This window comes from Piliocolobus tephrosceles, chromosome 1, assembly GCF_002776525.5.
Source record: "Piliocolobus tephrosceles isolate RC106 chromosome 1, ASM277652v3, whole genome shotgun sequence".
Classification (NCBI taxonomy): domain Eukaryota; kingdom Metazoa; phylum Chordata; class Mammalia; order Primates; family Cercopithecidae; genus Piliocolobus; species Piliocolobus tephrosceles.
This window is the reverse complement of record NC_045434.1, coordinates 205,377,871-205,400,416: the sequence shown is the minus strand read 5'-3', so window position 1 is coordinate 205,400,416 and position 22,546 is coordinate 205,377,871. Positions and strand designations below refer to the sequence as shown.

The window sequence follows — 22,546 nt, the reverse complement described above, 5'->3', positions numbered from 1 at the left end:
AAAAAAAAAAAAAAAAAAAAAAAGGCGTGCTGAAGACTTTCTATTTCTTAACCTTGGTGGTGGTTACTTGGTATTCAGTTTAGTATTATCCCATAAATGCACATATGTTTACACACTCCTCCAGATGTATATTTTGCAATTTTAGAAGCTGCACACAGATACAAAGGCAATCATGAATGCATATGTATGTGAATTAATCCAGTTACTCCACACTGTTCACACTGACGGGACAAAGAGGAGGTCTGGCCTCCAGCAGGCAGATTGCAGAGGACTGAGTAACCCACGGTGGGGGCACTGGGGGTGGGCTGGCAGGGGGCCAGCTGCTGGAAGCTTGGGGAAGAGCAGGGTGTTGCACAGTGGCGGACCACACCAGGATGCCATCACTGAGCCGCCTCTCTGGAAAAGTCCCTGGGCACATGTGGGTGGGTGGCAGCTGTGTCAATGAAGTCTTGCCTATTTCCTGGGGAGCACAGGTGCATGGGCGTGGGGGAAAGAGGAAGGACCAGTCGCCAGAGGAAGATTCAAGTCAAGAATCTTAAACTTGGGTCCCCAGGTGGGGTCCATGGGTCCATAAATCCGTCCAACTGTACACCGAAAATTCCATGTGTCTTTCAGGAGAGTGTGTTTCCAGCTGTCTTCTGCTGCCGGAAGGAGTGTTAACCCTCCCCTAGCCTGTAGAAGATGCCATGTGTGCCCACCCACTCCTCCTACAACCCCTCCTTCAGCTCAAAGAGACCCAGACTCCAAGTGCCAGCACCTGCACTGTTTGCCTGAGGCCTTCTCTGACCACTGGAGCCTGTTGACCAAAGGGCCAGGGAACTAATACCACCTGGAGCAGCCCTCAGCCAATTGCAGAAGGGAGTGGGAGTATAAATGCCCCAGCTCCCTTGCTCCTTGGGCTAACTCTGAGGCATGGGCTTCACCCTACTTCTAGCACTTCTCAGGCAGGGTGCTCTTCAGTTACCCACAGGTGGTAATCAGCTCATTAACAGACCCTTTATTCGCTTCTTTCCTTCCCTGACTTATTTTCCCACTCTCTACCTATGTATCCTGCACCTCCCAAATAAGCCACTTGCACACAAATCCTAGTCTCAGAATTGCCTTCTGGAGCCCAAACTAAGCACCTCCCAGAAGATGAAGAATGCTAACTGAAGTCAGAAGAGGAAGCCCCTGCCTTTATTCTGCATCCACTTGCCTGTAGCTTAAGGCAAGTTACAGCTTCTACCTGAGCCTCATTTTCCCCACATGCAAAAAAAGGAAAGCAAAGGGCATCTTGTCTGCTTCCTTTAAATGTTCAAAAGACTAAATCACCCCATAGGATTAGGAACCCTGCCTTAAACTATGTGTTTGGTGCTTAAACTATGTGTTTGGTCAAACACCAGTCTGGATGTCGCTGTGAAGGTGTGTTTTGGTTGAGATTCACATTTAAATCAACAGACTTCTAGTAAAGCAGATGACTTTCATTTGTGGTGGGCCTCGTCCAATTGCCTGAAAGCCTCCAGAGAAAAAAGACTGACACCCCCGCAAGGAAGAGGGAGTTGGAGTTCTATGCCTGTTGGCTTGAGCTGCAATATCAGCTCTTCCCTGGTCTCCAGCCTGCTGGCCTACTTAACAGATTTTGGATTTGCCAGCCTCTACAATCATGTGAGCTGAGCCAATTCCTTGAATTCTCTCTCTCCCCCACTCCATATATACAAACATACAGATATAGATGTATCTACATCTATATCTGTACATCTGTATGTTCCATTGGTTCTGTTTCTATGTGTCCCCAGTGCCTAGGACAGAGGGGTGCTCAGCAGAGGGGTGCTTAGCAGGTGTCTATTGAATGAATCTAAACCAGAAGATCAGAGGGTCTGGGATCTTTTATCTCCCCCTGTATTTGGCCAGCAAAACCTGTGGTTAAGGCTTTGCAATCAGCTAGATCTGGGTTCAAGTCCTGATTTCTTTTGCTAACAGTTTACGATCTTGGTTGAGTCATTCCTCTTCTCTGAGCCTGTTTCCTTGCCTACAAAATGGGGTCAATAATGACTTCCTCATGGGGTTGAAATAAGAATTACGTGAGGCCGAGTGCAGTGGCTCACGCCTGTAATCCCAGCACTCTGGGAGGCCAAGGTGGGCGGATCACCTGAGGTCAGGAGTTCGAGACCAGCCTGGCCAACATGACAAAACCCTGTCTTTACTAAAAATACAAAAGTTAGCCAGCCGTGGTGGCATGTGCCTGTAATCCCAGCTACCCAGGAGGCTGAGGGAGGAAAATCGCTGGAACCCAGGAGGCGGAGACTGCAGTGAGCTGAGATCACGCCACTGCACTCCAGCTTGGGCGACAGAGCGAGACTCCATCTCTTAAAAAAGAAAAAAGAATTATATGAGATGGTGCATGTCAGCAGCTCAGCCTGAAGCCTGCAGAGGGCTCAGCACACCATAGTCAATGTCACTGGCTGGGAACACGAACATTAGGACCTACCATTCTCTGCATAAAGGTACCTGAGGAAATATTATTTGGGGGCAGCATATCTGAAATGAGAACATTCCAGAAAAATTGAGGCCTGAATTTCTTGAGACCTGGAAAGAGGGCCTGGCACATGAGTGTCAAAGAAATTGAATGGAGGAGGGGTGCACAAATAGTATGTTACAGCCATTTGAGGGCCTGATTAGTGAAAAATAGGATGAGAGCACTAAAGTAAGAGGAGATATAGCAACCCCATGCCTAACTCTTCTCCATCGTGGCTTCTGGGTCCCAGACTACAGGACCAAGAGGTATGTTCATTCTAAACCATTCTAAAGGCAGCTGAAGACGCCTGGGCAACTCTGCTTAGCAAGAAGGAAAGCTTGGTGAAGTCTGGGGCACCTGGGAAGAGAAGAACTAACCACCAACTAAACAGGCAGCTCTGCCAACACCCTTGGGACAGCATGATCCAGCCCTACCTCCTGACTTCTGCTGGGTGTGAATCACAGAACAAATACAGTTTGGAAAAGAGAATCACTCAAGCCTGACAGAGGAGAATGTGAGGCGTCAGAGTTATTTTAAACCAGCCCAAGGTACAAGTTTTATGTCAATGTTACGTGAACACAGCTCCAGGTTCAACCTTCAATTTGCCGTTGGAAGGATACAATCACAGTCCTACCCAGAAAAAGTAAAGTGATGAATTTGTGAGGTTGCAAACTGCCTGCAGCGCTCCAGTTTCCCGGCTTTGGCACTAACCATCTCCCACTTCTAGCCCCTCACCACTGCCCCAGCCCTGCCAACATCTCTCCTGACCAATATTGCTCTAATATAAGAAGAGCAACTACAACATCAACAACTTGATGACAAATACCAGGAACATTTGTTAATCTCATTAGGCAGTAAATGAACATAAAATACCACAATCAAAATAGCAGAAACAGGAACAAAAGAGAAAGTTTCTGGACAGGCCAGGGTGAAGTGAGCAGCCCTGAGTGTTAAATATAGAGGTGGGGTTTGATATCATCCTTTGGAAAAGAGTTTCAAATATCAGGAGTTCAATCTCTAGGAAAACAAAGAAGTAACTCTAATCAGACACAAATATTTATTAGGGATTTTTAATAGCAAAAAATCAGAATTGAGCTGGTCAAAATGTTAAAAACCTGTGGGAATGAGTAGGAAAATTGCAGTACCTCCATTTGATGCAATATATGAAACCTCTGAGGTCTTCATGGTAGTGTGACAAATACCTTTTTGTTAAGTGAAAAAATATGACTACAAAAGAAAATCATCCATGAAATGACAAAGAGCTAAACAAGAAAGTAGAAGTGGTCTAAGTGATGGTGGTTGTAGTAATCATTACCTATGGAAATTGATTAAATTAGGCATGATTTGCTTTGACTGCATCTTTTAAGTTTTTAAAGTATGGAAAAAGAGGGAAGGTCAAGTGTGGTGGCTCATGCCTGTAATCCCAGCACTTTGGGAGGTCTGGGCGGGCAGATCACTTGAGGTTAGGAGTTCGAGACCATCCTGGCCAACATAGTGAAACCCCATCTCTACTAAAAATACAAAAATTAGCCAGGTGTGGAAGCGGAGGTTGCAGTGAGTCGAAATCTCACCATTGCACTCCAGCCAGGGTGACAGTGCGAGACTCCATCTCAAAAAAAAAAAAAAAAAAAACAGTAGCCAAGACATGGAAATAACCTAAGTGTCTATCAACAGATGATTGGATAAAGAAAATGTGATACACACACACGACACACACACCCAGAGGAATATTATTCAGCCTTTGAAAAAAGAAGAAAACCCTGCCATTTGAGACAACGTGGATGAAACTGGAAGGACATTATCCAGGTGAAATAAGCTAGGCACATAAAAACACATTTTGTGTGTGTGTGTGTGCACATTCTCACTTATAACTGGCATCTTTAAAAAGTTGAACTCAGCAACAGAGACGAGAATGGTGGGTACCGGGGATGGGGGTAGGAGAAGCTGGGAGATGTTAGTCAAAAGGTAAAACTTTCCATTACAAGATGAATAAATTCTGGAAAGCTAATATATAGCATGGTGACTATGGTTAATAATAATGTATCTTATACTTGAAATTTGTTAAGAGATTAGATCTCAGGTATTCACACACACACACTAACACACGTAACTATGTGAGGTGATGGATATGTCAGCTTGATTGTAATAATTATTTCACAATGCGTGTTTATAACAAAACATACACTTTTTTTTATTTATTCATTTTTTCTGAGGTGGAGTCTTACTCTGTCTCCCAGGCTGGAGTGCAGTGGTGCGATCTCGGCTCACTGCAACCTCCACCTCCCAGGTTCAAGGGATTCTCCTTCCTCAGCCTCCTGAGTAGCTGGGATTACAAGTGCATGCCACCACACCGGGCTAATTTTTGTATTTTTAGTAGAGATGGGGTTTCACCATGTTGGCCAGGTTGGTCTCAAACTCCTGACCTCAGTTGATCCACCCACCTCAGCTTCCCAAAGTGCTGGGATTACAGGTGTGAGCCACCTTGCATGGCCTCATACACTTTAACTGTATATATTTTTTATTTGCCAATCATACCTCAAGAAAGCTGGAAAAAATAAATCAGTATTACTACTATTAATAATAGTTTTGAAACAGTAATTGCTGGCTTGCACCTGTAATCCCAGCACTTTGGGAGGCCGAGGTGGGTGGATCACCTTAGATCAGGGGTTTGAGACCAGCCTGGACAACATGGTAAAACCTCGTCTCTACTAAAAATACAAAAATTAGCCAGGCATGGTGATGGGCATCTGTAATCCCAGCTACTTGGGAGGTTGAGGCAGTAGAATAGCTTGAACCCGGGAGGCAGAGGTTGCAGTGAGCCAAGATCATGCCACTGCACTATAGTCTGGGTGACAGAGCAAGACTCTGTCTCCAAAAAAAATAAAAAGTAAATAATCTGTAAGATATGAAATCAAAAATTGTTAAAAAATGGAAGGAAATAAAATTATGTGCTGGAAATGACTATTTGATTGAAACCAGGTAATATTTTTATTTTGTATTCCCTTCAACTCATATCCCCCTCTACCACCATTTTTCTTATCATCCACTTACAGTAAGGAGGGGGAAATGGTTTCCAAACTTTTTAAAAGGAAACTATGGAACTCACTAATTCTATCCTGCAAAATATGAGGTCTCCTTTGTGAGGTTTCCATCAATAGGAAGCAAAGTTCCAAAGCTGGTGGCATTTCGAGTCTCCCCCGGTGGGTAGGGTAAGATCCTTGAACATTGTCAGGGAGAGACGTCTTCTTCAAAATCCCAAATAATGAGCTGGTTGTTTCCCCCCAAAATAGAAGAAATTTATCCTTTGACTTAGTCTCTGCCAAGCTGGGGAAGCCTCCTTTCACCAGGGAGGGAAGCAGATTCTGAGACTATTCTCCACTGGCTGGACCAGATACCCGTTGTCACCAGCAACTGGTGAGAAAGCCTCTCTCACATGGTTGCTATGGGCTCTTCACATCCAACTGCCCAGTGGTGGAGGAAAAGTCTTGGACATTGAGCCAGCTTGGGTCTAAATTCCCATTCAAATCCCTGGCGGCCAACATGGTGAAACCCTGTCTCCACTAAAACTATAAAAATCAGCCATGTGTGGTGGCAGGTGCCTGTAATCCCAGCTACTTGGGAGGCTAAGGCAGGAGAATTGCTTGAACCCGGGAGGTGGACGCTGCAGTGAGCCAAGATCACACCACTGCAATCCAACTCGGGCAACAAGAGTGAAACTCTGTCTCAAAAAAAAAAACTTAGCTGGGCATGGTGGCGAGTGCCTATAATCCCAGCTACTCAGGAGGCTGAGGCAGGAGAATCATTTGAACCCAGGAGGCAGAGGTTGCAGTGAGCCGAGATCACACCACTGCACTCCAGCCTGGGCAATAAGAGTCATTCTCAAAAATAAAAAAAGAAAGAAAGAAAGAAAGAAATTAAAAATACAATACTGTTTATAATCACTCCAAAAAAATTGTTAGGTCTAAATCTAACAAAACATGTAAGAGATTTATATGCTGAAAGCTACAAAAGACTGATGAAAGAAATCTAAGAAGCATCTAAATAGAGACACATACCATGTTCATGAATGGAGACTCAACATAGGAAAGACGTCAATCTTCCTCAAATTGATATATAGATTTAATGCAATTGCTATCAAAATCTTAGCAAGATGTTTTTGAAGATACAGGCAGGTTTATTCTAGCATTATATGGAAAGCCAAAGGAACTATAATAGCTAAGACAATTTTGAAGAAGAATAAAGTAGAAGCAATTTGTCTACAAATATAGTTTGGATATTTGTCCCTGCCCAAATCTCCTGTTGAACTGTAATCCCCAATGCGGGATGTGGGGCCTGGTGAGAGGTGTTTGGATCATGGGAGCAGCTCCCTCATGGTGTTGGGAGAAAAGCTGTGTGTTGGGAGAGAAGCTGAGGCAGGGCTTGTCTGCTAGACTTGCTGGCTCCTTGCTTCCAGCACTCCCATTATTTCAAGAAGTCATATGTTTCTCATTCACTTGATACACTGTTTCCTTTCAACCCCCACATCCTCACCACCTGTTTGTTTGTTTGAGCACCAGTAAATAGCATGGGCTCCCAGAGCTCGGGGCCTTGCAGCCTCCACACTCGCGACGGCCCCCGGTCCCACTTTCTCTCTCAAACTGTCTTTTTCTCATTACTCTGACTCTGGGGGACTTCATCGCCCCTACAACCTGGTATTGGGTCTGATCACCCCAAACGTTCCTGGCACCCAACATGGGACGACAAAGACCCCGGTGAAGAAACGCCAGAGTGTGTGAAAGCAGAGGATACATTGTCAAAGGACTCCGAGGACGTCTAAAAGAACCTCCCCGGGAAAGCTGAGCGCTTGGAAGAACCAGGGTAACAAAGATAAAGTGAAAGCAGACATTCTGCTTATTTAAGTTTTTTAAAGCATTTGTTATGAAGTGGGGGAGTAAAAGTACTCAAGAGTTTGCTATCACTTTTTTAGTATGGTAAAGCAGTTTTGCCCATGGTTCCTGAAACGGGACTATAGAGTTGGATGAATGGGTGAGAATTGGAAGAGATTTTAAAAGGGCATGTAAAGATGGAGCAGTGACAGGTGCCGCGAGGGGTGGGGGGGGTGCTGCTGGGTTAGCAGCACGATGGTTGGGGGAGAGGGGGCCCAAGGCCACCCTCCCGGGCGCGGGGAGGGCAGAGGGGACCAGGAGCCCCTCCCTTCGCTGCGGGGCCTTCTGCCGCTGGCATCCCATGGCCCCACGGCAGCCCCCAGGCTGGCCCAAGGCCGCAGGCCTCTCCAGCCGCTGCTGCTGACACGTCGGAGCGGCCCCGCGAGCTCGGGAGGCCCAGGGAGGCAGCCTCCAGCTCCAGTGCCGGGCTGCAGGAGCAGGCGGGGCGGCGAAGGGCCCAAAGCCGCCGCGCTGGGGGAGAGACCGGCGCAGCTGAGCGCCCACGAGTACTCCCGGCAAGTGCACAAGTGGCTGTGGTAGTCCTGCTGCCGCTAACTCACTTGGCGCAGCAGCCTGGCTGCCTTCCCCGCCTATTGCAGCCTCCAACGGCCCTCCCAGAGTTTCCCTTCGGGCGGCGCTGCAGTCCCTCGGCCTCGGGGTCTGACTCGGAGACAGCTACTGGCGTCAGCACCCCTGCTCCAGTTGCCGGCCTGAGAACCCAGGCTCCTCAGGTGCAGGCGTAGGTCCGAGCCACTCCAGTGACGAAGGTAGGATCTGCAGCCCCTTTGCGAAGCCCAAGTGAGACCGGGCAACAGGCAGGCAGAGAATATGTTATTCCATCCTTGACCCACAGATTTATGGCGGAGATGGTGGATTTCTTTATTCTCTTTTTGTAAAAGCAACCATTGTCTTAAGCATTATGCGCCTCAGTGGGATGAAGGATATCTCTTAAGTTTGCTATGCATTATATAATGGAAAAAACAGATGAAGACATCAATGGAAAACTTGCAGAAAATTATGGTTGTGTCTCTTATATACAGATTATTAGTTTGTTTTTATGAGATAATTTGCATTTGGGGAGCAGTTGAAGTTACCCCAGGGAAGTTCCTGGTGGGGCTTCAAATTGTGACATGTGATAGATACATCAGTGCTTATTGTACTAAGTCGGGTTTCAATGATTCCTTCCTCAAATGTCAGCATTACAACGTCCACTATACGAGCTATGATCAAAAATTTTTTGATTGCTTCTTTTTTCTCTGCTTTCATCACACTGCTGTTTTTTCAACATAATCGAACAGCCTATGACATTGTAGCAGGAACCATTGTGGTAAAAAGAAATGGGGTCAGATGATGCCCCCACAAAGGCCTGATTTCCACACGCTATAATGACAAGATTAAATTATGTATCAAGGCCATCAGTATCCCTGGGTTACACTACTCGATGATTTAGAAATTAAAGCAGTCTCCAGTGTGATGCAGGTCACTACTCTGAAAGTATTGATTTTATTTGAACGCCAAATAACTTTTCCAGAAGAAAAACCTATTAAATTCAAGTGTTCAAATGTTTAGATCAAAAAGCCAAGTGATTTTATAAACAATGGACAATATATACTTAAGATCTACGGCATTTTCTTAAGGTCTAAGAATTTGCTGAAAGCATTTTCAGCTTTGAAATTTCCAAATGAAACTTTAAAAGTTATTTTGGTTTATCCCAAAATAATGGAAAATGTCCAGTTGTGTTTTGTAAGCATCTATGTAACTCATCTTTTAGTTCCTACTTCCTGGGGAGCCACCAAAGAAGGTCCCCATGGCAGTTAGGGGACCCTTACCCTCAGGAACAGTGGGTCTATTACTTGGAAGGTCTAGTCTAAATTTAAAAGATGTTACTGTACATACAGGAATAATTGACTCTGGTTATACTGGAAAGATTCAATTAGTTATTAATTCCTCGACTCCGTGTTCTGCCTCCCCAGGAGAAAGAATTGCTCAGTTGCTGCTGTTACCTTACTTAAAACTAGGAAGCAGCACGGTGAAAAGAACAGGAGCCTTTGGCAATACTAATCCAGCAGGAAAAGCTGTGTATTGGGTTAATCAAGTGTCTGACAAAAGACCTATTTTCACAGTAACTATTCAGGGAAAAGATTTTGAAGGACTAGTAGATACTGGAGCTGATGTCTCTATTATTGCTATAAATCAATGGCCCGGACACTGGCCTAAGCAAAAGGCATCCATTGGTATTGTTGGAGTAGGTGCTGCCTCAGAAGTTTTTCAGAGTTCCTTGATTTTACCATGTCAAGGACCAGATGGTCAGGAAGGGACATTTCAGCCTATCATTACATCTAATCCTGTCAATTTATGGGATAGACACTTAACTGCAACAATGGGATGCTGAAATATCTATTCCTATGGATCAATATAGTAATAATAGTAGACAAATGATGAGAAATATGGGACATTGCCCGGGAAAAGGACTAGGAAAAGATAAAAATGGCCAATCAGAACCTTTAGAATTACAAGGGCAAACAGATCGGACCAGATTGGGGTGTCATTTTTAGGAGCGGTCATTGTTGAGCCTCTGGCTCCTGTTCCTCTTGTTTGGCTAACTGCCAAACTGGTTTGGGTGGAGCAATAGCCACTGAAAAAGGAAAATAAAAAGGCTGGACAAGATATACGTTGGAGGGATGCACATACAAAAAGCTGGAAAACAGGAAAGATAATATTTTGGGGAAGAGGATTTGCTTGTGTCTCTCCAGGTGACAATCAGGTAGGTGCCTGTGTGGGTGTCCACCAAACATCTGAAGATCATGAGCCGCAGTATCTAGTGGACCCACCTGTACAGTGCAAATTGAAGGTTTAAGGATTGCTTCTAAGCCTCAATTTGCTTTCTCTGTGCCTTCTGTTAGAAGGGGCCTGCTTCTTGTGATAAGTTTAACCACGAGGTAATTAACCAAAGAGGCCGAAGCTGAGTTACAAATGCTTCAGCAATGGCATGTCTCCTGGCTACAGCCACAGAAGTTTTTGGTTCGTTTCAGTAGATTTACTAATGTGGGGGTGAAGGTATGCTTGTGTTTTTGCAGGAGATAAACCATGTAGGTGCCCTCAAGATGTGTACAACCATGGAACAGGAGAACAGAAGGGCCCATGGATCCCAACCATAGATCGGGTTTCCTCAGTACGAGCCATGCTGAGAAACTGCTGGAGCGCCAAGGTTTTACCTATAGATGCTTAACGGACCAATGCTTTCTGACTGAACTCTCTACCCTGAATACAAGGGACACTAATAGGTAGGCAGGAGTATCATCACCCCTATTCAGCATGAAGAAGTTACAGAAGATGGACCTTCAACCTTCTGCAACCCTTAGAATTAAGGGTCCTCTTGTAAAAGGGAAAGGGGAGATAAGTGGGAAGCATTCGAACCAGAGTGACTCCATTTTGAATAAGGGCTAAGAAAAATGAAGCTGGATCACCAACAAGCAATTAAGGGCTGTACAGCCTGCAATTGCCTTAATTAATTTAAAAAAGAGAAAACAACTTATGCTCATAATAATGATAGCTGTGGTGGTTTTTACAAAACAGAAGGAGGGCATGTTGGGAGAAAAGCTGAGTGTTGGGAGAGAAGCTGAGGCAGGTCTTGCTTGTCTGCGAGACTTGCTGGCTCCTTGCTTCTAGCACTCCCATTATCTCAAGCAGCCATATGTTTCTCATTGACTTGATAGGCTGTTTCCTTTCAACCCCCACATCCTCACCACCTGTTTGAGCACCAGTAAATAGCGTGAGTTCCCAGAGCTCGGGGGCCTACACAGCCTTCACACTCGGAACAGCCACCCTGGTCTCACTTTCTCTCTCAAAACTGTCTTTTTCGGCCGGGCGCAGTAGCTCACACCTGTAATCCCAGCACTTTGGGAGGCCAAGACGGGTGGATCATGAGGTCAGGAGATCAAGACTACCCTGGCTAACACGGTGAAACCTCATCTCTACCAAAAATACAAAAAAAATTAGCCGGGCGCGGTGGCGGGCACCTGTAGTCCCAGCCACACCGGAGGCTGAGGCGGGAGAATGGCGTGAACCCGGGAGGTGGAGCTTGCAGTGAGTGGAGATCACACCACTGCACTCCAGCCTGAGCGACAGAGCAAGACACTCTCAAAAAAAAAAAAAAAAAAAAAAAAAACCGTCTTTTTCTCATTCCTTTGACTCTACCAGACTTCGTCGCCCCCACGACCTGGTGTTGGGTCTGATCACTCCAACACATGGCTTGGTGCTGTCTTTGTAATAGTGAGTTCTCATGAGATCTGGTCATTTAAAAGTGTGTGGCACCTCCCCAGGCTCGCTCGCTCTCGCTCCTGCTTTTGTCATGTGAAGTGTGTCTGCTCTCGGATTGACCTTCCACCATGACTGAAAGCTCCCTGAGGCTTCACTAGAAGCCAAGCGGATGCCAGCACCATGTTTCCTGTAAAGCCTGCAGAACCATGAGCCAATGAAACTTCTTTCCTTTATAAATTACTCAGTCTCAGGTATTTCTTTGCAGCAAGGCAGGAAGAGCCTAATATACTACCCAATTTTAAGATTTATCATACAGCTACAGTAATGAAGATAGTGTCATTTTTGGAGGAACAGGCACAGATCAATGGAACTGAATGTAGAACCTGGAAATAGCCCCACACATGTATGCCCAACAGGTAGAACTGAATATAGAACCTGGAGATAGCCCCACACATGTATGCCAACAGGTACAGTTTCTGACAAAGATGCAAAAGCAATTCAATTACAATGTGTTGAAAAAGTCTTTTCGGCCCAGTGCGGTGGCTCAAGCCTGTAATCCCAGCACTTTGGGAGGCCGAAACGGGCGGATCACGAGGTCAGGAGATCGAGACCATCCTGGCTAACACGGTGAAACCCCGTCTCTACTAAAAAATACAAAAAAAAAAAAACTAGCCTGGCGAGTTGGCAGGCGCCTGTAGTCCCAGCTACTTGGGAGGCTGAGGCAGGAGAATGGCATAAACCCGGGAGGCGAAGCTTGCAGTGAGCTGAGATCCAGCCACTGCACTCCAGCCTAGATGACAGAGCGAGACTCCGTCTCAGAAAAAAAAGTCTTTTCAACAGATGATGCTGGAGCAAGGAATGTATCTTAAGATAGTGTCATAAATTCAGTAAAATACAGTATTTCTTGTTTACCTACTCTGTGCCAGGCCCTGTCCTAAGCACTAGGGAGATAGCAAAGCAAAGTCCATGCTCTCACGTCACTCACATTCTTAGGGTCATGGTCCTCAGGAGAAATCCCGGGTGCCAGAGAAGACACGTTAGCACCTGGTGTCAAGGGTTGGGTAGGAGCCAGTTCCAGAAAGGGAATGCAGAGACATTTGCCTTCATCTGACTGGTCCCCTTCCTTTTCTCAAAGGTGGCAGAGTGGAAGGTTGCAGGCTTTCGATGCAGATAGATTTGGGCTCTATCTCCTGTCTATGCCCCTAATGTGCTGCGCATTTGTCAATGACTGACATTCGTTGGGTTAGTGTATTATTCACATGAATGGGCTCCAGTGCAGGGCCTGGCACATGTTAAGAGTCCTGCTTTTGCCCTTGTGTGCCCATGAATCCTTCCAGAACCTAGGAGGATTCTGCAAGGGAGAGAAAGGAGAGATGCTGGGGGCAGGGAAGAGCTGTGTGGGATGAACACTTCGCAGGAGGAGGGAATTTTTTTTTTTTTTTTTTTTTTTTTTTTGAGATGGAGTCTTGCGCTATTGCCCAGGCTGGAGTGTAATGGAACGATCTCAGCTCACTGCAACCTCTGCCTCCTGGGTTCAAGTGATTCTCCTGCCTCAGCCTCCCAAGTAGCTGGGATTGCAGGTGCCCGCCGCCATGCCCAGTTAATTTTTGTATTTTTAATAGAGATGGGGTTTCACTATGTTGGTCAGGCTGGTCTCAAACTCCTGACTTCAGGTGATCCACAGGAGGAGGGATTTTCTAGTTTCAGCCAGTCTGGATGATCTAGACTTGCTCCAGTGTTCTGCTGGAAGTCATGAATTCAGAGAAGCCGAGAGACCAGGGTTCTTTGTGTTGGAAGGGACTTCAGAACTCATCAGCCAAATGACCTGGCCTGGGGGCGGCTGTGCAGCCCTCAGGGTGGACAAGGATGCAGGAGCTCGGGAGTCAGGCTGTGCAAAATTTAATGCAGGTATCACCACTTCTGTGTATCTCTGAGTGGTTACCTAACTCCTCTGAGACTCGGTTTCCTGATCGACAATGGGGAGAGATGTTAAGGTTGCTGTGAGGATTAAAGATGATGCATGTTAGGGCCTGGCATGGGTCAGGGATACACCAGGGCATAGCATGTTGGATAAAGCCAAATTTGAAACCCTCCTAGAGGCTGTGTGACCTTAAGCCTGGTACTTCACTCTTCTGTAGAGATGAGATTGTACCTGTTGCCCCACTTAATGGTGAGAATTAGAAATAATAGAGCCCAAGGACCTAGTGACAGGTAAACACATAGCAGGCGTTAATAGATGGTGGTCTGTTATCACCCTGCGTGCTTCTACGTTTATGTTAAAGCCTAAGTTAGCTTCTAAGCGAGGGCCGGACACTTAGGAGGCATTTGATAAGTATTTGTTGAATGAACAGCTGAGTGCTGGGAATGAACTGTACTTATGAATGAATAATGCAAAAGAGCTAGGCCATCTGCTGCAAGAAATACACTGCACTATACCCAGACTCAGAGCCACTGGGAGAGTCCCCTGACCCTAATTCTTTTCCCCAAAATGATGTCATTGCAATCACCTGGAGCAGGCTAGCCAGCCAGCCTCTGGGACAGGAGCTCAGGTGGCCACAGCCATCTGGGCCCCACATGCCTAGAGGGTATTGGGCAACTCCCAGAACACCTTTGCTTCCTCTATGTGAGTTGGGCTGGTGATTCTGCCTTTCAACAGGAAGAGAGGCCTCTTCCTCCCAGGTTTCTGGCCTGGGTTCTGAGCCAGTCACCATGTGCAAGAGAGTTCACTCCCCAACCCCAAAGGTCCCCTTTGGGCTCTGAAAGGGTTAATGCCATCGGCAAAAGAAACAGCCAGGCCAGGTTCTCAGGGATCTTCACAGGATCCTGTCGGGGTGAAGTACTGGGGTGCGTGCTGGGAACACAAACAACCATGGTGTGAAGCCACCAGTGTTGAGTGACAAGTCTAGGCACTGGCCTTGCTCTCAGGCTAGTTGGGAGACGGGCATTAAAACACAAAGTGTGGCAAATCTTAGAAAAAGAATGAAGCGTCCTGCTAAAAAACTAAAGAGGGGCAAAGATGAATCTACAACATCCGTGCAAATAACCACAGACACGGGCACAAGGGATGCATGGCTACATGGTTTATGACACTGAAAACTTGCAAACAGCCCCCAGTCCATCAGTAGGGGAGCAGCCATGTCAGGATGCAGCCGGAGCTGCAGGCACGGGTGGGGCATGCACCAGCCCCATGTCTGTTGGCCTTTTATTCCACTGCCCTCAGCCCTGCCTATCACAGAGCCCATGGCCCTTGTTCTGCTGTGAGTGACCAAGTGTGTTTCTACAAAGGGGCTTTGCTTCCAAAGTGCAGCCGTTTTCCCTGAGTGTGAGAATGTGTGTGTGTGTTACAAACCTAGTTTTGTGTTGCTCCCTGTGTAATTGCAAATAACGTGTAATCTCTTTTGCTTCTCTCTCTCATCACTCCCCTGGGTCTCTGGTGGAGGACCCCAGGGCTCATCCCTCGGCCTTCTGTCTTCCCCACCCACACTCATTCCCTAGGGGAGCTGGAGATGTTGACATCTCACAGTTGTATGCTTTCCAGCCTGGTCCTGTCTCTTAAGCTCCAGAATCATGTGTTCAAACGTCCTACAGGGCATCATCACACCAAATCACACTTGGCAAAGCCAGGACCAAACTCCTGATCTCCACTGTGCCCACCCCCACCCCTCCCTCAGCCTTCCCTGCCCAGCTGCGAGCAGCCCCATCCCTCCAGGGCCTCAGGCTCCAAACTGCGGCGGCAGCCTGTCACTTTCTTAACACCCCTCATCCAGTCCATCTGCAACTCCTGTTGGCTGCATCGCATCACAAAATGTCCAGAACCTGACCCATCCTCCCCTCCTCCACTGCAACCACCCTGGCCTGAGCCCCACCGTCTCCACCGGCCTGTCTGCAGCGGCCACTTCACAGGTCTCCTGGCCTCTTCGCGGATCCCCTACAGTCTGTTCTCACATCACAGCCAGAGTGATCACGTTTAAGCAAGTCGGTTCACGGTCCTCTTCTGCTCAAAATGACTCCAGGCTCCCCACGTTACTTGGAGCAGAGGCCAAAGTTCTTAGGATGCTTGAAAGGCCCTTATGATCACGCCCCTGCCGCGGGCTGCTCTTCCCCTCCCTCACTGCATTTCAGCCACACTGGCCTCTTTACTCTTTCTTGAACCCGCCAGGCATGTCCCTGCCTCAGGGCCTTTGCACCCACTGCACTGGCTGTTCTCTTGACCTGGAACATTCTCCCTCCAGTTTTCCACATTGGCACTCAAGTCTTGGCTCAAATATCACCTTCTCTGGCCACCCTACTTGAAATTGCAATTAGCCCCTTGCCCTGTTTTCCTAGTGGCCCTTATCCTGTCATTTTTCCTTTTTCTACCCCACGATAGAATTCACTTACTGCATTTATTGCTTACTGGCTGTCTCTCTCCCAACAAAAACAAACAAAAAGGCTCTATGAAGGCAGGATTTTTGTCCGTTTTGTTCACAGCATATCCACAGTGCCTGGAACAGTGTCTGGCCATCAGTAGGCACTCAATAAGTATTTGTTGAATTAACAAAACTGCTTTGGGGCTTGTCCTCTGTGGCTCATTCACAGCAAATTTAAACCCCAAACTGCTGAAGAAAATAAGAAAGCAAAGAAGAAACAGAAGAAAACAACCTCAGGAGACCTAAGACTTGGGGTAGAGGCCAGCCCTCTCACTGATGTGCTGCGTGACCGTGGGCAGGTCCCACCCCTTTCTGTGCCTCAGTCTCCCCTTCTGCAGAACAAGGACTGGATTGGGTGTTCTCTAAGGGCCCTCAACTCTAACAATGGACAGCTCCCTCCTGCCACTTTCCAGTAGAAACTCAAACTAGAAACTCAAACTAGTTCTAATCACGCGGTCAGCCAGAGAAATCGGGTTTATTAAGACTTACTGTGTGCAGACAGTCACGTAGATGCGTCAGAACGTCAGACCTGGCCACGTCATCATCTGCTGGTACAGAAGATAAGCTTCGAGCCTAGAGAAGGTGGTCTGAACTCAGATCCCCACTGTGGGGCTTGTGAGACCTTGGGGGTCTCACTCAATCTCTCTAAGTCTTTGTGGCCCATCTACACATGGGCATCCTGATAGGACCCACTCCACGGGAATGTTGACATGGGGCAGGATTTGAACTAAAGCCTGCTTGATTCCACAGCCTGGCTCTGAATTAATGAGGCAAATTCTTTGCTTCAAAGCCAAAGCAAGCAAACAGAAATGAACACACAATATCCAACCTGCCTAACGCTCTATGTTCACGCCAGACCCCCATGCATGCACCCTCTGAGTGCTCCTTTTTGGGACCCATCTGCCACCCACCAATTGCCTTATTAAAGGTAGCGCCTGGTACCAACAGCCCAGGTGCAACCACAGCTCTGTGGCCACATGGGCGTCCCCCTGGCAGGCGTGGCCCACACCTGCACTGTCTGGTCTGACAGCCAGAGGCCCTGGCAAGAGGCAGGTATCCTGGAGCACGCAGAGAACGTCAACTTCCACCCCAGGAAGCTCATCTCCTCCCAGCTCTACTGCATGCTAGCTCTGGCACTCTGGGCAAGAGCTAGTCACTTTTACTCTCTGAGCCTCAATTTTCCTTCTGTAAAATGGATTGTAATAATAAGCCCATCTATATCTTGTAGCGAGATGTAGCTGTGATACAGTCTGGAAAGCACGTGTCATACAGACAGGCAGCTAATGAATGTCACACTCTGGAACTGGACACCTTTGGTTCCAATTCTGGCCCTACCACTCTCAAGCCGTGGAACCTCCGTTTTCTCCTCTGTAAAATGGGTACAATAATGGCACCAACCTCAGGGGGCTACTATGAGGGTGAAATAAGGGGATAATGGTACTACCTAGTCCACAAGTTTGTCTTAATGAGCTATTCCATGTGGTGCAGGAAAACATGCCTGGCGTAGAGAAAATACCAAGAATGTGAGCTGTCATGTGGGTGGCCCAGGTGGAGAGACTTGTCCCAAGCCTGGTTGGTCTTTGAACGTGTAGCCTGGCCTATGATCGCTTACCTAAAATCTCCCTGCTTTTCCCACCTTCTCCTTTCTGATACCCCTGTTTGACATAGGTGAGATTGGATAGATGAAGGTGTTCGGGGTCTCCAGGCAGAGATGGGGCTATGGGCACGTAGGACTGGGACCCAACCCCTCAGCCCCACTCTCCACCCTACGCTTTCTGAGCCATCCATCCTTCTCAGGAAACTGACAGAGCCACCCTGCCACTGGTACCAGCATGGACACCCACCTAGAGGTCCAAGGGGCAGCCCCAGGGCAGAGGAGATTTTGAGAGCCCCCACCCCTGACCTGAGTGGGGAGGGGTTGAGCCTCTGGGCCACAGACCGCAGGTGCTGACTCATGACCTCCGCTGGGCGGTATAAAGGAACCAGCCCAGGGGCTTCCTACAGCCAGAGGGACGAGCTAACCAGACAATGGCCCAGGGGACATTGATCCGTGTGACCCCAGAGCAGCCCACCCATGCCGTGTGTGTGCTGGGCACCTTGACTCAGCTTGACGTCTGCAGGTGAGAGGGGCACCTTCTGGGGATTGGGGGGCAGGTCAGGAGATGCTGGATGAGCCAGTTTTACTGACACAGAGCATGTGTTTGGGCCAGGCTCCAGGCTCCAGCCTCTGCAGCCACTGCCAGGGGAGCAGCTGGACAGAGAAGATCCCAGCAGCCGTGGGAAGTGCCAGTCTCATGGCTGTGGGTTTTTTGCCATGTACAAGTGCAAATTCCCCAGGACCACACCACAGATAAATTATTGTGGGGCAAACTAGGCCAGCCATCTTCCTGTCTTCATCGAGGCAACAGAAACTTACAGAGGGTCTGTGATTTGCTCAAGGTCACACAGCAAGTGTGCCCTGGAAGTAAGTTTAGCCCCTGGGCCTCCTGGTTCACAGCACAGCTTGTTACCCCACATCTCTTAGCTAAGCCTCTCTGTGGGTGTGTAATAGTGTGGGTGGGGACGGTGAAACGGAGCTCTCTGGCGTGGCAGAGACTGAGGTAGGAAGCCTGGACCTGCTGCTGGCTAGCTGAGAGGCCTTGGGCAACTGAGCCTCAGTGTCCTCATCTGTGAAATGGGGATAATACTCACATCATGGGCTGGTTATAGGAATTCAATGTGAAAAAATGTGCAAACGTTGGTTGAGTACTTAGCACAGTGGTGGGTCCATCCCTGGTAGTTTGTATTCACTCATTTAACAAACGCTGTTTGCCGTATGCCCTGTGGCAGGGTCTGGGTTAAACGAGAATGGAGGAACGCGCTCAGGGAGCGTGCAGGGTCATTGTTGTTACTGTAGAGCAGGAATTAAAAGAAATTTAAAAATGTGTAAGCAGAAACTCAGCTCTGTGTTAAAACAAACAAACAAACAAAAAACAATTTTCCCTGAAAAAACAAAAAAAAGAGCTGGAGTCCCTTGAAAATTAACTGCCTGGTTTTTTTTTTTTTTGTGGCTAGTGAGCCTTGTTGCTCCTCCTTTCCCAGGCATCGTGAAGACCCGTTTCTCTAGCTGTGCAGCTGCAAGGCCACTAGACAGATACACTCAAGCCATAAAACATGTTTTTCCTTAAAAAGTAAAAACTAATATAATGCATGTCTCAATTAAATAACTGTCTTTGTTTCTTTCCCCCTGCACAGCTCTGCCCCCACCCTGTGAAATGCTTAAAATATAACTTAACTCTTTGTTCAGGGCTCGGTCTTTTTCAATGTGAATCCGACTTAGCCAGTGCACCTAAATAATAAATCCTCCTCAACCCCTCGGTCTCTCTGATTCCTGAATTATCCTGCAACAATTGCTGTTGTCAGGAATAGGAGTGGTTACCCCTGGCTTCCCTATCCCAGGCTGGGCATCGGTGGCCCTAGAATGGTGCCCAGAGGAGTGTCAGGGACATTTCTCTGAAAGCGTCACTTGCTGCCTGAGCCCCAGCTGCCAGATAACAGCAGTAAATGTCGGATGGTTTCCCAGGGCCACATGGGGGAGGCAGGAGACCAAGAAGTTGGGGAGAAGAGGAAAAAGAAAATCACCTGACATCGTTTGAGGCACCCCCAACTCCTCTGAGGATGAGTGTGGAGGAAATGACAGGGCCTCTCCCAGCATGTGCAGGCTAACCCTCTACCCAGCGTCCAGGAGCAGTGATCAAGATCACAGGTGCTTCCTCTGGCCCTGGAGAGGTGGGTGGACAGCTGGTCAGGGTTGGGCAGAGAGGAAGGCACTGCTCATTTCTCTCAGAAATGATGAGGACTCTGGAGTTCACAGGTGCCTGGAAATCCTTCTTTTCTCCTCCTTCAGCCACACATTGAGCCCTGTCACTCTATCCCCTGAACATCTCACATAACAATGGCTAATATTTACATCACACTTCCTACATTCAACTCATTCAATGGCCTTGGGAGGCAGTTAATGTTGTTATTCTCATTTTATAGAAGAGGAAACGGAGGCTCCAAGAAGTTAAGGAACCCACCTCAAGCCACACAGCTAGTAAGTAGGGGAGACAGGACTCAACCCAGGCAGCATGACTCGAGGACCCTCCTCTCTCCCCGTGGGTCCCCAGTCCAGCCCTTCCTGTCGCTTCTTATCTGTTCCTAACATAGCCCCAGACAGTGCCTCCCTCTCATCTGAGCAGCCATCAGCCTCTTCCTGAACCACACAGGTGGGGCGGCCACTCCCCGCTCGCCTCCACCCACGTATGCATACCTCCATACCTTTGCTCAAGCTCTTCTTTCTGTCCCCAAAGTCAGGAACCCGGGAGGCAGAGGTTGCAGTGAGCCAAGATTGGGCTACTGCACTCCAGCCTGGGCGACAGAGTGAGACTCTGTCTCAAAAACAAGAGGCACAAACACCTACCCGAGGGTCACATAAATTAAAGGTGGCAAGCCGGGTGCGGTGGCGCATGCCTGTAATCACAGCACTTTGAGAGGCCAAGATGGGCAGATCACTTGAGGCCAGAATTTCGAGACCAGCCTGGCCAACATGGGGAAACCCTGTCTCTACTAAAAATACAAAAATATTAGGAACCATGCCATGATGCACATGACAGAATAAATAAAGCATTATGATGGCCAGGCACAGTGGCTCACGCCTGTAATCCCAGCACTTTCGGAGGCAGAGGCAGGCAGATCACAAGGTCAGGAGATCAAGACTATCCTGGCCAACATGGTGAAACCGTGTCTCGACTAAAAATACAAAAATTAGCCGGGCATGGTGGTGCGCAGCTGTAGTCCCAGCTACTTGGGAGGCTGAGACAGGAGAATTGCTTGAACCCAGGAGGCAGAGGCTGCAGTGAGCTGAGATCATGCCACTGAACTCCAGCCTGGGCAATGGAGACTCTGTCTCAAAAAAAAAAAAAAAATTAGATGGGAGTAGTGGCACATGCCTGTAATCCCGGCTACTTAGGAGACTGAGGCACAAGAGTCGCTTGAACCTGGGAGGTGGAGGTTGCAGTGAGGGAAGATTGCATCACTGCACTCCAGCAAGGGCAACAGAGTGAGACTCTGTCTCAAAAAAAAAAAAAAAAAAAAAAAAAGTTAAAGGTGGCAAAGCTAGGACTGTCTGACCCTAAACCCACCCTGCTTCCCAGCACACCCTGCCTCCAAGTGCTGTGGAGTGGACCCCCCGGGCACTGCTCCCTGTGGACAGAGGTCATTCAGCTTCCAAAGGATTTGGTAAAGGCCTAGAAGGAGTGGGGGTCCAAGAGGTGCCAACTGCAAGGAGCAGTGGGCATTCAGAAGCTGCCATCCATGGTCTCTCTTCTTCCTCCCAGGGTCTCCTTCTGAATAGGAGACCACTTGATATGACAGTAGGGAGCCTGGGCAAGTCTGTTTGTAGCTCTGAGCCTTGGTTTACCCATCTGTAAAATGGGAAAATGAACACCCCTTGCTGGGTTATGGCAAAGATTAAATTATATAATGCACACCAAGTGTCTGGCAGAGGGTCCCCTTTCCAATGCAAATCAAAGAAAATAACTAAGGTAAATGTCAATCCTTTTCAGAGGTTTATTTCCAAGGTTGGAAAAGAATACAGAAACAGAAAAAATCTGTGGTCTGTGCTTTTTCGTAAATGGCTCTGAGGACTTCAATATTTAAAGGGAAAAGAGTGGGTATTGGGCTGGGTATGGTGGCTCATGCCTGTAATCCCAGTACTTTGGGAGGCCGAGGAGGGCGGATCACCTGAAGTCAAGAGTTTGAGACCAACCTAGACAACATGGTGAAACCGCATCTCTACTAAAAATACAAAAAATAGCCGGGCGTGGTGGCGGGCCCCTGTAATCCCAGCCACTTGGGAGGCTGAAGCAAGAGAATCACTTGAACCCGGGGAGGCAGAGGTTACAGTGAGCTGAGATCGCGCCATTGTACTCCAACCTGGGCAACAAGAGCGAAGCTCCGTCTCAAAAAAAAAAACAAAAAACAAAAAACAAAGAGTGGGTATTGGGGGGAAAAGGAAGAAAGAGAAAAAAGATGGGTAGGTAAGAGGCAAGTGGTTACATTCTTTTGAGTCTTTCATTGGCTTTCACTGAATACATTCTCCGTGTGAGGCGGGGAGAGGACTAGTCACTTATGCCTTGAGCTCAGTGAATCTATATTGTCACATAGGATAAACACAGCAAAGGAAGAAATCAAATCTGCATTTGTTGCAGGTGAGCAGAGGTATGACTTTGATTTCTGTCCTTTGTTCCATGCCTGTGAAGATAAGCTATTCACCGACATTGTCAGGGTAAATTCAACAGAACTGGTTCAGGGGAAAGATCTCAGGGCTCACAAGGAATTTCTTTGTGGGCAAATTGTGAGGGAGGTATGTAGCCTTTTTTTTTTTTTTCCCCTTAATCTTTGTAGCTATCTCATTTAGAAACAAAATGGGACCGAGC

General features: G+C 47.6%; 1 pseudogene; it reads left to right on the top strand.

The window, feature by feature from the left end:
• The first annotated feature begins 7,614 nt into the window (after nucleotides 1–7,614).
• On the top strand, nucleotides 7,615–9,201 carry LOC111547541 (annotated as a pseudogene).
• Nucleotides 9,202–22,546: the final 13,345 nt, after the last annotated feature.